Below are 17772 nucleotides of genomic sequence, written 5' to 3' on the forward strand. Positions count from 1 at the left end.
ATCTGTCTGACTGCTCAGCTCACACAGCTTATAATTGTGGGGGAGACTGGGGAGCACTGCAGTGCCAGTTATAGGTTATAGCAGGAGCCAGGAGTACATAATATTATATTAAAATTAAACAGTGCACACTTTTGCTGCAGGAGTGCCACTGCCAGTGTGACTGACCAGTGACCTGACCACACTGACCACCAGTATAGTTAGTAGTATACTTATATTTTGATTGCCTGAAAAAGTTAAACACTCGTCGTGTGACTTCACTTGTGTGTTGTTGTTTTTTTTATTCTATAAAAATAAAACTCATTCTGCTGACAGACAGTGTCCAGCAGGTCCGTCATTATATAATATATAATATATACCTGTCCGGCTGCAGTAGTGATATATATATATTTTTATATCATTTATCATCCAGTCGCAGCAGACACAGTACGGTAGTTCACGGCTGTGGCTACCTCTGTGTCTGCACTCGGCAGGCAGTCCGTCCATAATTGTATACCACCTAACCGTGGTTTTTTTTTCTTCTTTATACATACATACTACTACGACATCTCTTTATCAACCAGTCTATATTAGCAGCAGACACAGTACAGTACGGTAGTTCACGGCTGTGGCTACCTCTGTGTCTGCACTCGGCAGGCAGTCCGTCCATAATTGTATACCACCTAACCGTGGTTTTTTTTTCTTTCTTCTTTATACATACATAGTTACATAGACATCTCTTTATCAACCAGTCTATATTAGCAGCAGACACAGTACAGTACGGTAGTTCACGGCTGTGGCTACCTCTGTGTCTGCACTCGGCAGGCAGTCCGTCCATAATTGTATACCACCTAACCGTGATTTATTTTTCTTTCTTCTTTATACATACATAGTTAAATAGACATCTCTTTATCAACCAGTCTATATTAGCAGCAGACACAGTACAGTACGGTAGTTCACGGCTGTGGCTACCTCTGTGTCTGCACTCGGCAGGCAGTCCGTCCATAATTGTATACCACCTAACCGTGTTTTTTTTTTCTTTCTTCTTTATACATACATAGTTACATAGACATCTCTTTATCAACCAGTCTATATTAGCAGCAGACACAGTACAGTACGGTAGTTCACGGCTGTGGCTACCTCTGTGTCTGCACTCGGCAGGCAGTCCGTCCATAATTGTATACCACCTAACCGTGGTTTTTTTTTCTTTCTTCTTTATACATACATAGTTACATAGACATCTCTTTATCAACCAGTCTATATTAGCAGCAGACACAGTACAGTACGGTAGTTCACGGCTGTGGCTACCTCTGTGTCTGCACTCGGCAGGCAGTCCATAATTGTATACTAGTATCCATCTCCATTGTTTACCTGAGGTGCCTTTTAGTTGTGCCTATTAAAATATGGAGAACAAAAATGTTGAGGTTCCAAAATTAGGGAAAGATCAAGATCCACTTCCACCTCGTGCTGAAGCTGCTGCCACTAGTCATGGCCGAGACGATGAAATGCCAGCAACGTCGTCTGCCAAGGCCGATGCCCAATGTCATAGTACAGAGCATGTCAAATCCAAAACACCAAATATCAGTAAAAAAAGGACTCCAAAACCTAAAATAAAATTGTCGGAGGAGAAGCGTAAACTTGCCAATATGCCATTTACCACACGGAGTGGCAAGGAACGGCTGAGGCCCTGGCCTATGTTCATGGCTAGTGGTTCAGCTTCACATGAGGATGGAAGCACTCAGCCTCTCGCTAGAAAACTGAAAAGACTCAAGCTGGCAAAAGCACCGCAAAGAACTGTGCGTTCTTCGAAATCCCAAATCCACAAGGAGAGTCCAATTGTGTCGGTTGCGATGCCTGACCTTCCCAACACTGGACGTGAAGAGCATGCGCCTTCCACCATTTGCACGCCCCCTGCAAGTGCTGGAAGGAGCACCCGCAGTCCAGTTCCTGATAGTCAGATTGAAGATGAAGATGTTGAAGTACACCAGGATGAGGAGGATATGGGTGTTGCTGGCGCTGGGGAGGAAATTGACCAGGAGGATTCTGATGGTGAGGTGGTTTGTTTAAGTCAGGCACCCGGGGAGACACCTGTTGTCCGTGGGAGGAATATGGCCGTTGACATGCCTGGTGAAAATACCAAAAAAATCAGCTCTTCAGTGTGGAGGTATTTCAACAGAAAAGCGGACAACAGGTGTCAAGCCGTGTGTTGCCTTTGTCAAGCTGTAATAAGTAGGGGTAAGGACGTTAACCACCTCGGAACATCCTCCCTTATAAGTCACCTGCAGCGCATTCATAATAAGTCAGTGACAAGTTCAAAAACTTTGGGCGACAGCGGAAGCAGTCCACTGACCAGTAAATCCCTTCCTCTTGTAACCAAGCTCACGCAAACCACCCCACCAACTCCCTCAGTGTCAATTTCCTCCTTCCCCAGGAATGCCAATAGTCCTGCAGGCCATGTCACTGGCAATTCTGACGAGTCCTCTCCTGCCTGGGATTCCTCCAATGCATCCTTGCGTGTAACGCCTACTGCTGCTGGCGCTGCTGTTGTTGCTGCTGGGAGTCGATGGTCATCCCAGAGGGGAAGTCGTAAGCCCACTTGTACTACTTCCAGTAAGCAATTGACTGTCCAACAGTCCTTTGCGAGGAAGATGAAATATCACAGCAGTCATCCTGCTGCAAAGCGGATAACTGAGGCCTTGACAACTATGTTGGTGTTAGACGTGCGTCCGGTATCCGCCGTTAGTTCACAGGGAACTAGACAATTTATTGAGGCAGTGTTCCCCCGTTACCAAATACCATCTAGGTTCCACTTCTGTAGGCAGGCGATACCGAGAATGTACACGGACGTCAGAAAAAGACTCACCAGTGTCCTAAAAAATGCAGTTGTACCCAATGTCCACTTAACCACGGACATGTGGACAAGTGGAGCAGGGCAGGGTCAGGACTATATGACTGTGACAGCCCACTGGGTAGATGTATGGACTCCCGCCGCAAGAACAGCAGCGGCGGCACCAGTAGCAGCATCTCGCAAACGCCAACTTTTTCCTAGGCAGGCTACGCTTTGTATCACCGCTTTCCAGAATACGCACACAGCTGAAAACCTCTTACGGCAACTGAGGAAGATCATCGCGGAATGGCTTACCCCAATTGGACTCTCCTGTGGATTTGTGGCATCTGACAACGCCAGCAATATTGTGTGTGCATTAAATATGGGCAAATTCCAGCACGTCCCATGTTTTGCACATACCTTGAATTTGGTGGTGCAGAATTTTTTAAAAAACGACAGGGGCGTGCAAGAGATGCTGTCAGTGGCCAGAAGAATTGCGGGACACTTTCGGCGTACAGGCACCACGTACAGAAGACTGGAGCACCACCAAAAACTACTGAACCTGCCCTGCCATCATCTGAAGCAAGAAGTGGTAACGAGGTGGAATTCAACCCTCTATATGCTTCAGAGGTTGGAGGAGCAGCAAAAGGCCATTCAAGCCTATACAATTGAGCACGATATAGTAGGTGGAATGCACCTGTCTCAAGCGCAGTGGAGAATGATTTCAACGTTGTGCAAGGTTCTGATGCCCTTTGAACTTGTCACACGTGAAGTCAGTTCAGACACTGCCAGCCTGAGTCAGGTCATTCCCCTCATCAGGCTTTTGCAGAAGAAGCTGGAGACATTGAAGGAGGAGCTAACACGGAGCGATTCCGCTAGGCATGTGGGACTTGTGGATGGAGCCCTTAATTCGCTTAACAAGGATTCACGGGTGGTCAATCTGTTGAAATCAGAGCACTACATTTTGGCCACCGTGCTCGATCCTAGATTTAAAGCCTACCTTGGATCTCTCTTTCCGGCAGACACAAGTCTGCTGGGGTTGAAAGACCTGCTGGTGACAAAATTGTCAAGTCAAGCGGAACGCGACCTGTCAACATCTCCTCCTTCACATTCTCCCGCAACTGGGGTTGCGAGGAAAAGGCTCAGAATTCCGAGCCCACCCGCTGGCGGTGATGCAGGGCAGTCTGGAGCGACTGCTGATGCTGACATCTGGTCCGGACTGAAGGACCTGACAACGATTACGGACATGTCGTCTACTGTCACTGCATATGATTCTCTCAACATTGATAGAATGGTGGAGGATTATATGAGTGACCGCATCCAAGTAGGCACGTCACACAGTCCGTACTTATACTGGCAGGAAAAAGAGGCAATTTGGAGGCCCTTGCACAAACTGGCTTTATTCTACCTAAGTTGCCCTCCCACAAGTGTGTACTCCGAAAGAGTGTTTAGTGCCGCCGCTCACCTTGTCAGCAATCGGCGTACGAGGTTACATCCAGAAAATGTGGAGAAGATGATGTTCATTAAAATGAATTATAATCAATTCCTCCGCGGAGACATTGACCAGCAGCAATTGCCTCCACAAACTACACAGGGAGCTGAGATGGTGGATTCCAGTGGGGACGAATTGATAATCTGTGAGGAGGGGGATGTACACGGTGATATATCGGAGGGTGATGATGAGGTGGACATCTTGCCTCTGTAGAGCCAGTTTGTGCAAGGAGAGATTAATTGCTTCTTTTTTTGGGGGGGTCCAAACCAACCCGTCATATCAGTCACAGTCGTGTGGCAGACCCTGTCACTGAAATGATGGGTTGGTTAAAGTGTGCATGTCCTGTTTTGTTTATACAACATAAGGGTGGGTGGGAGGGCCCAAGGACAATTCCATCTTGCACCTCTTTTTTCTTTTCTTTTTCTTTGCATCATGTGCTGATTGGGGAGGGTTTTTTGGAAGGGACATCCTGCGTGACACTGCAGTGCCACTCCTAAATGGGCCCGGTGTTTGTGTCGGCCACTAGGGTCGCTAATCTTACTCACACAGTCAGCTACCTCATTGCGCCTCTTTTTTTCTTTGCGTCATGTGCTGTTTGGGGAGGGTTTTTTGGAAGGGACATCCTGCGTGACACTGCAGTGCCACTCCTAGATGGGCCCGGTGTTTGTGTCGGCCACTAGGGTCGCTAATCTTACTCACACAGCTACCTCATTGCGCCTCTTTTTTTCTTTGCGTCATGTGCTGTTTGGGGAGGGTTTTTTGGAAGGGCCATCCTGCGTGACACTGCAGTGCCACTCCTAGATGGGCCCGGTGTTTGTGTCGGCCACTAGGGTCGCTAATCTTACTCACACAGCTACCTCATTGCGCCTCTTTTTTTCTTTGCGTCATGTGCTGTTTGGGGAGGGTTTTTTGGAAGGGCCATCCTGCGTGACACTGCAGTGCCACTCCTAGATGGGCCCGGTGTTTGTGTTGGCCACTAGGGTCGCTAATCTTACTCACACAGCTACCTCATTGCGCTTCTTTTCTTCTTTGCGTCATGTGCTGTTTGGGGAGGGTTTTTTGGAAGGGACATCCTGCGTGACACTGCAGTGCCACTCCTAGATGGGCCCGGTGTTTGTGTCGGCCACTAGGGTCGCTTATCTTACTCACACAGCGACCTCGGTGCAAATTTTAGGACTAAAAATAATATTGTGAGGTGTGAGGTATTCAGAATAGACTGAAAATGAGTGGAAATTATGGTTATTGAGGTTAATAATACTATGGGATCAAAATGACCCCCAAATTCTATGATTTAAGCTGTTTTTTAGGGTTTTTTTAAAAAAACACCCGAATCCAAAACACACCCGAATCCGACAAAAAAAATTCGGTGAGGTTTTGCCAAAACGCGTTCGAACCCAAAACACGGCCGCGGAACCGAACCCAAAACCAAAACACAAAACCCGAAAAATTTCAGGCGCTCATCTATACTAGAAACGCCCCTTTCCTGTCAATCATTTACCGATCAACAGTGCGACTGAAAAGAGTTGTACGAACACCAGCAAAACTGCTAAGTTTTTAGTTAAATAACTTCGCTGCGTACCATGCGCATGCGCATTTAGCAGCAAATTGCAGCATAGCGAAAATCGGCAACGAGCGAACAACTCGGAATGACCGCCATTGCTGTTAGTGTCTGCAGTCTGTTAGGAACGAATTTTAGCTATATTGGAAATGGAATCTTCAGTGTATATATCATTGGGGGAGGGGGTACTAATATTTATCTTGCCTCTGGGCAGCTGGGATGAAGTTATGCCATATTTGTCTACTTTTGAAAAAGCATTTCAGGGAGACAGTGAAAGTGACCCCTATCAGCGCAGATGTGTACTGCTGTATCTGAGAGCCGTGTCATGAAAATGACTTACATCCAAATGTAAATGACCCCAAAATTAGTAAGATCTACTTATTGAAGAAAAAAACACTGATATTTTGCAGGATTTGTTTGTGTATTGTGTTTTACATGAGGTTCCATATACTGCAAGTGGCCACGCGCAACCTTATTTAAACTAGAGATGTGCAGCGGGCACCTTTCGTGTTTTGTGTTTTGATTTTGGTTCTAATTCCACTTTCGTGTTTTGGTTTTGGCTTGGTTTTGCCAAAACCACCTTTTCGTGTTTTGGTTTTGGTTTTGGATATGGATGATTTTTGAAAAAACCCAATAAAAACAGCTAAAATCACAGAATTTCGGAGTAATTTTGCTCCTACGGTATTATTAACCTCAAATTTCCACTCATTTCCAGTCTATTCTGAACACCTCACACCTCACAATATTGTTTTTAGGCTAAAAGGTTGCACCGAGGTAAGCTAAGCGACACAAGTGGACAACACAAACACCTGGCCCATCTAGGAGTGGCACTGCAGTTGCAGACAGGAGGGCAGATACAAAAAAAAGGCCCCAAACAGCACATCATGCAAATAAGAAAAATAATTGCAATGAGGTAGTTGTATGACTAAGCCAAGCGACACAAACAATTGGTCCATCTAGGCGTGGCACTGCAGTGGCAGACAGGAGGGCAGATATAAAAAAGGCCCCAAACAGCACATTATGCAAAGTTGAAAAAGAATTGCAATGAGGTAGTTGTATGACTAAGTCAAGTGACACAAACAATTGGCCCATCTAGGCGTGGCACTGAAGTGGCAGACAGGAGGGCAGATATAAAAAAAGGCCCCTAACAGCACATGCTGCAAAGAAGAAAAAAAGGTGCACCGAAGTTGCTGTAGGCCTAAGCTAAGGGACACAACCACCTGGCCCATCTAGTAGTGTCACGCAGTGGCTGAATGTCAAGAGTGGGCCGCAACTAATCGGTCCACTGACAGCATCTCCAGCATGCTCTAGTCACTTTTAAAAAAAATCTGCAATTGGTGGACATATATGGCAGTACCCCAGGACTAATACAGCAGTACCCCTGGACTCACATGGCAGTGTCACACAGGATGGCACTTTTCAAAAACTAGGCCCTAAACAGCACCTCATGCAAAGATGTCGAAGAGGTGCAATGAGGTAGCTGTATGACTAAGCCAAGTGACACAAACAATTCCAACTGGAATTATACGTCCAAATCACTGTAATTAATTGGCAAGATCACTGTAATTAATAATTATAAATCACTGAAATTAATTGGCAAGATCACTGTAATTAATAATTATAAATCACTGAAATGAATTGGTAAAACCACTGTAATTATACATCCAAATCACTGGAATTAAATGGCAAAATCTCGCTATTGCCTGCCTAGTGAAGTAGAATCTAGATGGGATTTGGTACCGGGGACACAATACCTCCATCAGTTGTCTAAATCCCAATGCACTAATGGCAGATACCGGGCACACATCTAACACCAACATAAGTGTCAAGGCCTCAGTTATGAGGGCTTTCATCGTCATGTGAAGCTGAACCACTAGTCATGAACATAGGCCAGGGCCTCAGCCGTTCCTTGCCACTCCTTGTCATAAATGGCATATTGGCAAGTTTATGTTTCTCCTCAGACCATTTAAATTTTTTTTTTTTGGTTCTTTTTACTGAACTTTGGCTTTTTGGATTTTACATGCCCTCTACTATCACATTGGGCATCGGCCTTGGCAGACGATGTTGATGGCATTTCATCGTCTATGTCATGGCTAGTGGCAGCAGCTTCAGCACTAGGAGGAAGTTGTTCTTGATCTTTCCCTATTTTATCCTCCAAATTTTTGTTCTCCATTATTTTTTTGGAGTTATATAACACAATATGTGGCACAGGAATGACTGATGGCTGATTGCCAAGACACTACCACTGGTCTGATGCAGCACAACACAGCAACACTGTAAGAGACTTGTGGCTGTTGTTATAATTATTATAATACTGTAGCAGTGGACATATAGCAGCAGCGTATACCACTGTGACTGCCTCGTCACTGGAATGACTGATGCACAGGACACTGCCACTGGTCTGATGCAGCACAGCACAACAACACTGTAAGGGACATGTTGTTGTTGTTGTTGTTGTTATTATTATTATTATACAGCAGCAGTGGACATATAGCAGCAGCGTATACCACTGTGACTGCCTCGTCACTGGAATGACTGATGAACAGGACACTACCACTGGTCTGATGCAGCACAACACAACAACACTGTAAGGGACTTGTGGTTGTTGTTGTTATTATTATTATATGGCAACAGTGTACATATAGCAGCAGCGTATATCGTCACTGGAATAACTGATGAGACAGGACACTACCACTGTTCTGATGCAGCACAACACAACAATACTGAAAGAGACTTGTGGTGGTTTTTGTTGTTATTATTATTATTATACGGCAGCAGTGGACATATAGCAGCAGCGTATATCGTCACTGGAATGACTAATGAGACAGGACACTACCACTGGTCTGACGCAGCACAACACAGTCAACAACACTTTAAACAGCTACACTGGCAGGAGAGGACACCAACACTGTGACTGCCTGGACTGATGCAGCACAATACACTGTGACTACACAGCACAAGACTTGCCACCCCACTTTCCCGCCCCCACACAGAGACTGGAGGATGGAACGGAAACACGTCCTCTCACTACACTCTCCGAGACTGGAGTGAAAATGGCCGCGACATGCGGCTCCTTATATGGAATCCAAATCCCATGAGAATCCGACAGCGGGATGATGACGTTTTACCGTGTTCGGGTTTCCGAGTCAGGCGGAAGGCAAAGTCCGGTAGGGTTCAGTTCTCTGAGAACCGAACCCGCTCATCTCTAATTTAAACTGCATGTAGCCATAGGGATTATTGGCACAGATGTATTAAGCCTGGAGAAGTGATAAAACAGTGATAAGTGGAAGGTGATGACGCTCCAGCCAGTCAGCTCCTAACTGTCAATTTACATATTGGAGCTGATTGGTTGGTGCATTATCACCTTGCACTTATCACTGCTTTATCACTTTTCCATGCTTAAAACATCTGCCCCATTGTGCCTTATAACCAGTGCAGGGAAATGGCCCTGATGAGCCCATCTGAATGTACAATATGTATCTCTGATTTATTTTTTCCCCCTGAGAATGTAACAGCTGTATAATGGGGATAAGGCGCTAACAGGGAGATTGCTGGTCTATTCAGGAAGTCAGGGAGATTGCTACTATTTCAGAGAGTCTCCTGCAGAATGAGGGAGGATAGGCAACTATGAGTTACGCCAATGTTTGGCCATTTGTATTAGACTTGAGATTAATCTAATGTCTAGTGTTTATTTCCAGGTATGTGTTTGTTTCCAATTTAATACTGCCTACATTGTGTGATATGATTTAAACTAAAGGATGTCTATTAGCCTTAGGGTAACATTCTCTTTGTTTTGATACTCCTCCTTCCAGAAGATGAGTAACCACATATCCATATTCACTGTTCTCATATATGAAAGCTAAATAAACAGCGTTGTAGGGGTTGATGTATCAAGCAGTGATACAGAAGTGGAGCAGTGGACAGGTAGCCCATAGAATGCAGTCACCCTTGAGGTAGCAATTATTAATGACATTCTTTAAAATGATAGATAAATGCTGATTGGTTGCTATCTGGAACTTTTACAGTAGTTCACTTCTCAACTCTTTTCACTGTTTGATACTGTACATATGCCCCTACAGTCAGTTTGGATTAACAGCTAATATAATTAATTGGCCTGCCTAACTGCTACAGATTGGAAGTAAATGGGAGTAGTAAAGGGTTACGTTTAATTAGGATCATATCTTTCAAAATTACTTTTGACAACTGGTATATGCAATTTAGAACCAATGCTGGTATATTCAATATATAGGCACAGCTTGCTTATATGAATAATTTGTTCAAACACTAGACAAAGATACTAGTTAATGATTTATCTCCATGGGCAAAGCAAAAAACACAATAAAAAAACAGCTGATATAATAAATATATTACTTTAATGGCATAATTAGTAAAGGGCCGTCTTAACAACATTATAGGCCCCTAGGCAAAGCAAAGCACTGGGGCCCCCACACACCCATTTATGGGAACCAATTAAAAAATATAATTTCATGACCCTGCTGTGGTCCTGTGCTGTCTCTCCACATGCTCCAATACAGTGAATGGCTGTCAACATTCAGCATGTTGAAAGACATTCACTGTCTGTCTGGCTACATGCTAGGAGGCAGGTAGAGAATGCTGCTTCACCACTCTGATTGTTTGACCATTACCCAACCCTGCTTGAAGGTCCCAAGAATTGTGGGTCCCTGGGCAACTGCCCAGTGTGTCTATATGTTAAGGTGATCCTGCATTAGTATGTGGGAATATGTGGTCACAGCCATGGCTGTGTGTGCTAAAATAATTAATTATGGCTCTAGTGTGGTCAAAGAGATATTGACTATATATGGAAAATAGAAGCTCTGGTGTATTTTAATTAACAAATAAATTGCCACAATACTCTAGGCAGATTGTATTTGAAATTGTAACCATAAACATTTTTCATGAAAAATAGTTGTAAAAGGGTATGTGGATGTATTCAGTGCTATTCTCTGAAAGATATATAATTTTCCAGTAGGGTCATATGCAATATCTTAAGTGTGATACCCTTATATCTCATTTTACCCAACATATTGGAAACAAGATGATTAGACTGAAAATAAAGGTATTTAAAATATATTGCAGATGTAGGTTTGAATCATTAAAACAGAGTAATGTCAGTCACACATAAAAGATTATATATACACAAAGTATGCAAAACAGAAAGTGAATTCCCTTGACTCATACAGTACTATGTATGACTTGAAAAAGTATCCCCAGATCCTACAAGCATTGTGGGGATGCCAAGCTGAACCCCTTCTATATAACTTCCTGACGAGACAAAGCTTTGTGGTATGTTTCAAAATTTGCCTCTATTCTGAAATTGGGTGCATCATCCTGTTTACACACACCACCAGCCAGTCATGCTATGAGCCAGGGGAATTTACATTCGGTTTTACATTTTACTTTGTGTAAATATAATCTATTATGTCAGACTGACTGACACTGCTCTGATTTAATGTTTTAAACCTTTATGTGAAATAAATTTGAAATCCCTTTTCTCAGTCTACTTATATTGTTTCCATTATTTTGGGTAAAATTAGACCTAAGGGTCTCACGCTGAAAGTATTGAATATGATCCTATTAGAAAATGATATATCTTTCAGAAAATAGTGCTGAATACTGTACATCCACATAGAGTACCCTTCCACCCAGGGGAGCCTCAAGAGAAGAGAAGGCCCATGTGCAGCCTCCTCCGTACAGGCCCCCTACTCTCTGGCCCATGTGCAGCCTCCTCCGTACAGGCCCCCTACTCTCTGCCAGCAGAGCTGAGAGTCTGAACACTAGAGGGCTCAGACTCTACTGCGCATGCACAGATCTCCGGGAAAATAGAGTGGCAGCCATATTCTCAGTGATTTCTCTACTGCGCCTGGGCAGAACTCTGTTAAAATGTCCACTGTGCTATTTTCACAGTGATTTTATATCACTGCTGATGTCGACATGGGACTCCAGAGTAGTGAGTATTCGAAAAATTGGTGCAGCATAGGCCCCCCTGGAATCAGGGGCCCATGTGCACCACACACACTGCACCCATTATAAATACGCCAGTGCTTCTACCAATTGTATATTTCAAGTATTTGCTGGTGGTGTGGATGATGTAATAGGACATGAGAATAGAAGTGATAGATTTTGTGAGAGTTCTCCTAATTTTTTTAAGTGGCAATCATTTACATGGCAAAATCAACCTGGTTTTGCCATGTAAATGATTGCCACTTAAAAAAACAGGAGAACTCTCACAACATCTATCACTTCTTGATTCTCAAACCCTATTACATTCCCCCCTTGGTGTTTCACTTGCAATATGGAAATGTTGGCTGCAAGTTTCTATTAACTGTATTGTTAATAGAAGCTACTGTACCTTTAAAATATATTCTTCACTTTGTTTTAAAAGTGACCTCCAGTAGTTCAGGCCCATGGTAATGTCCCACTTGTGATGACAGTTACTATATAGAGCACATTTATCAGGTCAGCTTCTGAAGAAAGATGCAAAGGTCACATGGTACCTGCAGAGGTGAAGCCACAACAACACTCCTTATAAATCCAAGCTTTTATTTTCATCCAATCAGTAACATGTACAATACAAAAGCAAATACTGTACATCAGTCTGACAACATTCCCTTCTTCTCTGCCAGGGGTCATAGGCCTGAGCTGTGGTATCACATGGGAAGTTGTTGAAGAATAAAAAATAGAACTATATGGAAAATAAGATAAAATGTTTGGCATCAAAATTTGCCACCACAATGTAATTAACTAGTAAATTTGTTACTAACTGTGTATTTAATGACCCTCATCTGTGTCATCATAAACTGAGAAAAAGAAAGAAAGAAAGAAAGAAAGAAAGAAAGAAAGAAAGAAAGAAAGAAAGAAAGAAAGAAAGAAAGAAAGAAAGAAAGAAAGAAAGAAAAAAAGAAAGATGTATTTATTTCTATCTTTAAAAATATTTTAATACTGCTAAAGACAGTAAATGTGACCACGTACATAATGTTTTTCTACAAAACAAGAAAAGTAATTGAAATTACATATTTGACCTGAATTTGAACGGAGGCATTAAAAGAATCTGGTTACAGTTGGATAACTGTCTCTACATGATTGTGTGAGGTACTGTATCATCCTTAAATTCTGTGCTGTTAACTGTGTGTCCTTCACACATACCTGACCTGCACACTGGTACATTCCTGTTAGGAAAGCTAATGTGAAGCTGCATACAACAATTTTGTGATTTAAATGGATATTAGACTTTGGCTTTTAAAGGTGTGCAGTATTTAAAATAAACATATAAACACTAACAGAACTGTGTACACGTGCAGGAAAGATATTTTTTTTTACTGTATAATATAGAGATAAGTAGTTTGGTTTTGATGAAAAGTGAACACCCCTGAACTTTGGGGTTTTCGAGTCGTACTGAGTCCTGGCTCAGGTCATCCCACTAAGTTCAGATATCGGATCTGAATAATTAATCTTACATGTTTGGATGGCATGTCAATACCTCCGTTATGGTTTCAGGAGCCATTTCACACTGGAAATTAATGTTATTGATAATAATACTGGAGGAACAAAAAGAGTACCAAATTACATGATTTAGCTGTTTTTGTCAATTTTAAAGAAATACAGATCCAAAACCAAAACACTTAAGGGTTATATTTATAAAACCAAAATATGCTAATGATTTATAACAAAAACTAAAGAATTGGGGTATGCGCACATCTCTCAGTTTATAAAATCTATATGTTCAGTATACTAAAATAACATACAGTATAGTATAGAGGAGTCAAATATAAAAGAAAATGCACAATTCCTAAACTGGGCATACTGTGTATGCATCAGTTTACAGAAATTATTGACCCATTTTGTTAATCAATGAGCACATCAAGCTAATATTAAATGTTGGGGTAATTAAGAAAAAAATATTTTTTAATTACACATAAAGCACAAATTTGACCGATTGGACTTCATGTCAGAAATATAATGGACACTATTTGTAATATTTTTATTATAATGTACGTGGCTTATTAAAGCAAAGCTTCTTTGGTGCTTTTAGCTGTATACAAACCTTTCTGATGTGTTGATTGGATATACAGTATATGGCTATGACACAGTTCAAATTTGCATTCCCTCCCCGTCTTATTATATGCACCATTTTGTAAAGTAACCCAATTTCTTACAGTGGACTTTACTTCCACTTATTTGACATTCACATTAAAACTCAGCAAATCTGCCCACTTAAAAACAAACTGAAAATGACTGTGCCAGTGGGAAATTAATAAAAAAAATGGTATTAAAAAAACATCTATTCACAAATAGAAGCAGCACTATTGGCTTCCCTTTGATACCAATAATTTATATACATAACATCAAGACATAGAAATAAACAAATGTAACAAAATATGTAATGACAGAGCTAATGCCCCCCCTGTGGCATCAAAGAGAAGCCAATTGTGCTGATTCTATCTGTGAACAGGTTTTTTTTTTGTCAATAACATTTTTTATTTATTTCCCACTTGAGCAGTCATTTTCAGTTTGTTTTTTATTCTGCAATTTTGTTTTTAGACCACTTGCCCATTGGTTATATTGGTCTGCTGCAAGTGTGAATAATTGTTATATTTACTGCAATTTTATATTTTAGCGCCAGGATTTGGAATGTCCATATCCCTACTTTTGAAATCTGCCCACTACCTCATGTCCTTTTAGCTCTTTCTATAGAACTAAAAAAAAAACTAGTGACATATAGTTCTTAGTTATAACAGATTTTGGGAACACTTCAGGTTTTTTTTTAAATCAATCACTCTAAATCTTCTAAATATGATTCCAAACATGTTCATATACTCTTAAGGATGTATTTTCAAGTACTTATAATTTATTTTCTAAAATTATTAAATCTGTTGGTAACTAGTATGATACAGGTTGGGTATCCAATATATATTCTGAAATACGGAATATTCCAAAATACAGACTTTTTTGAGTGAGAGTGAGATAGTGAACCATTGTTTTTTGATGGCTCAATGTACACAAACTTTGCTTAATACACAAAGTTATTAAAAATATTGTATTAAATGACCTTCAGGCTGTGTTTATAAGGTGTATATGAAACATAAATGAATTGTGTGAATGTACACACACTTTGTTTAATACACAAAGTTATAAAAAATATTGGCTAAAATTACCTTCTTGCTGTGTGTATAAGGTGTATATGTAACATAAATGCATTCTGTGCTTAGATTTAGGTCCTATGACCATGATATCTCATTATTGTATGCAATTATTCCAAAATACGGAAAAATCCGATATCCAAAATACCTCTGATCCCAAGCATTTTGGATAAGGGATACTCAACCTGTATTTTGTGTCCCTGACTGACGATTAATGTAATTGGTATAGTATTATTTAGTAAAGCAATATATGGTTACTTGTGTAGTTGACAGAAAAGGGTTTAGAGATACAGTAATTACAATATATTAGACATATTGCAATTTATGTTTTTCTTTAGATGTTAGGTAAATCTGACTCACACAGAGGGCAGGTAATAGGAATGCTTTTGTTATGTTCTTTTGATGTTGTGTTATAATTTTGTCCACACAGTTAATAGGAAGTTTCTATCACTGAGGATGCCCTGAGGTGATCCAGAGTAGTTCATTCGAATGTCTATCTCTGAGGAAATTATGTGGCTAAGAAACCTATTAACTGACTAAGGACTCATTAACAAGGTCTACGGTCAGTGGGTACGTATTGATTACTTAGATCTGTAAAGTTGGCACTGAACCCAGCAGGAGTAGGCAGGAATAAACAGACAGCAGTCTACCAAAAAGGTGCTTTCAGTTTGCATACAGAGAACAAAAGCAAAAATACTATCTGTTTTTAAAGTAAAAATAATATTTCTATAATAACTAGGAGCTTCCAAAAATCATAGCGTATATTCACAAGTCTATACGCAGGTTACAGTAGGTGCAATTTGAAAATCACTGGGATTTATTATTTTTTGAGAAATGAGGACTCTAACCTATTACACATCACAAATCTATTGTTTTTACACAGCTAAAATATTGAAGACTAATGGGAGCATAGGGAAACTAATGTACAATTATTGCACTTAAGTTAAATGTTATGGAGCAGTTCTGGGAGGGACTCAGAGACTTGTATGACATCATCAAGGGAGTGGGGTGAACACTGTGCCAGACTTTGGGAAATCATTTCTAAGATGAAGCCTGTTGTGTATTTCCCACTGTTTCTCCTAGCCTGAATAGCTGGCTCTTGTATTCTGTGTAAGTTTTTCCTTTCCAATTACTGCCATAATCAGAGTGCAAGCAAAAGCTATTGTTACCCTCCGCATCGAAGCCCCAGTATCCAGGGCTTAGTACACATGGTAAATGAGGGCTTTTGGCTGCATTTTCCCTTTAGAACATCACACTCTTAAGATTTAACTTTTGCAACACAAAAAGTGTAGTGCATTTGTATTACATTTGAGACCTCTCGTTATTTAGTGAGACCGGGGGGCCTATTAAGACCAGGCTTAATAAACATAACAGTACAACTAGAACATATAAAAACAGAAGATACTGAAGTGTTCAAGATAAAATAGAAAGAAACTACAGCAGTAAGCACTTAATATATATAAAATATACTAAATGTACAGTAATTTACAAAAGAATAAAAGTACAGTGCAAATTCGGTTTTGTGACATCAAGCAACTATTTTTCTGCAAATGCCCCTATATCTATAGATAATCATATTGATATTTGGTTCAGGACTATAAATGAAGCACAAGACTACCTAAATGGAATTATAATAGAAAAATATAACTGTTGAAATTAGTGAAGGCGGAAGCCGTAAAATGGTTTTACATATGTTGAACTTTGAAATTACATTTTTAAAATTTTCAGGTAGGATAATCCCAAGTAAATCCAAGGATCAGGCAGTGGGCATGATGCACTTGGAAATGTGAAATGTTCTTGGTGAAGAAATAGGTGAAAATATTTAATTGAAAAGACAGTTAAAAATGTTTTTGCCTTTTCAGAAAAAAACCTTAGGGCCAAATGTAATAGATATAAATTTGGCAAAAATACAGATTTAATGGAAATCATGACACTGTATTTAAGCCACAGAATTATTTTTTTATTAAAGACAAAACCAACTCATCACTTTAAAACCTAGAGAATATCACTTTTGTCAAATTGGGACCTTTCTTATTTGCCACTAAATATCTCTGATTTTGTTTGGATGTTATTAATGGAAGAAAAGGAAAACCTTCAGCCAGTGTGTACGGCCGATACGTCTGTGAACTCCGTCGTTCACAGACATATCGCGTAGGCCCCACAGCACAGACGACGGCCAATATATCTACCGATACACATGCTGCGGCAGCCGGCAGTGATTGACAGCTGTACTGGGTGGGCGTGTGTACACAGAATTTTTTTTTTGTTCCTACGGTATTATTAACCTCAATAACATTAATTTCCACATTTCCAGTCTATTCTGAACACCTCACAATATTGTTTTTAGGCCAAAAGGTTGCACTGAGGTAGATGGATGACTAAGCTAAGCAACACAAGTGGGCGGCACAAACACATGGTCCATCTAGGAGTGGCACTGCAGTGGCAGTTTTAAAAACAAGGCCTTAAAGAGCACATAATGCAAAGAAAAAAATCGTGCTAGATGGAACACCCTTATGTTGAATAAGTAGGACATGCACACTTTAACAAACCAATCATTTCAGCGACAGGGTCTGACACACGATTGTGGCTGAAATGATTGGTTTGTTTGGGCCCCCACCAAAAAAGAAGCAATTAATCTCTCCTTGCACAAACTGGCTCTACAGAGGCAAGATGTCATCCTCATCCTCCGTTTCCTCACCCCTTTCAGTGTGTACATCTTTCTCCTCACAGAGTATTAATTCGTCCTCACTGGAATCCACCA

The sequence above is a fragment of the Pseudophryne corroboree genome, chromosome 1 (genome assembly GCF_028390025.1).
Source record: "Pseudophryne corroboree isolate aPseCor3 chromosome 1, aPseCor3.hap2, whole genome shotgun sequence".
Lineage (NCBI taxonomy): Eukaryota > Metazoa > Chordata > Amphibia > Anura > Myobatrachidae > Pseudophryne > Pseudophryne corroboree.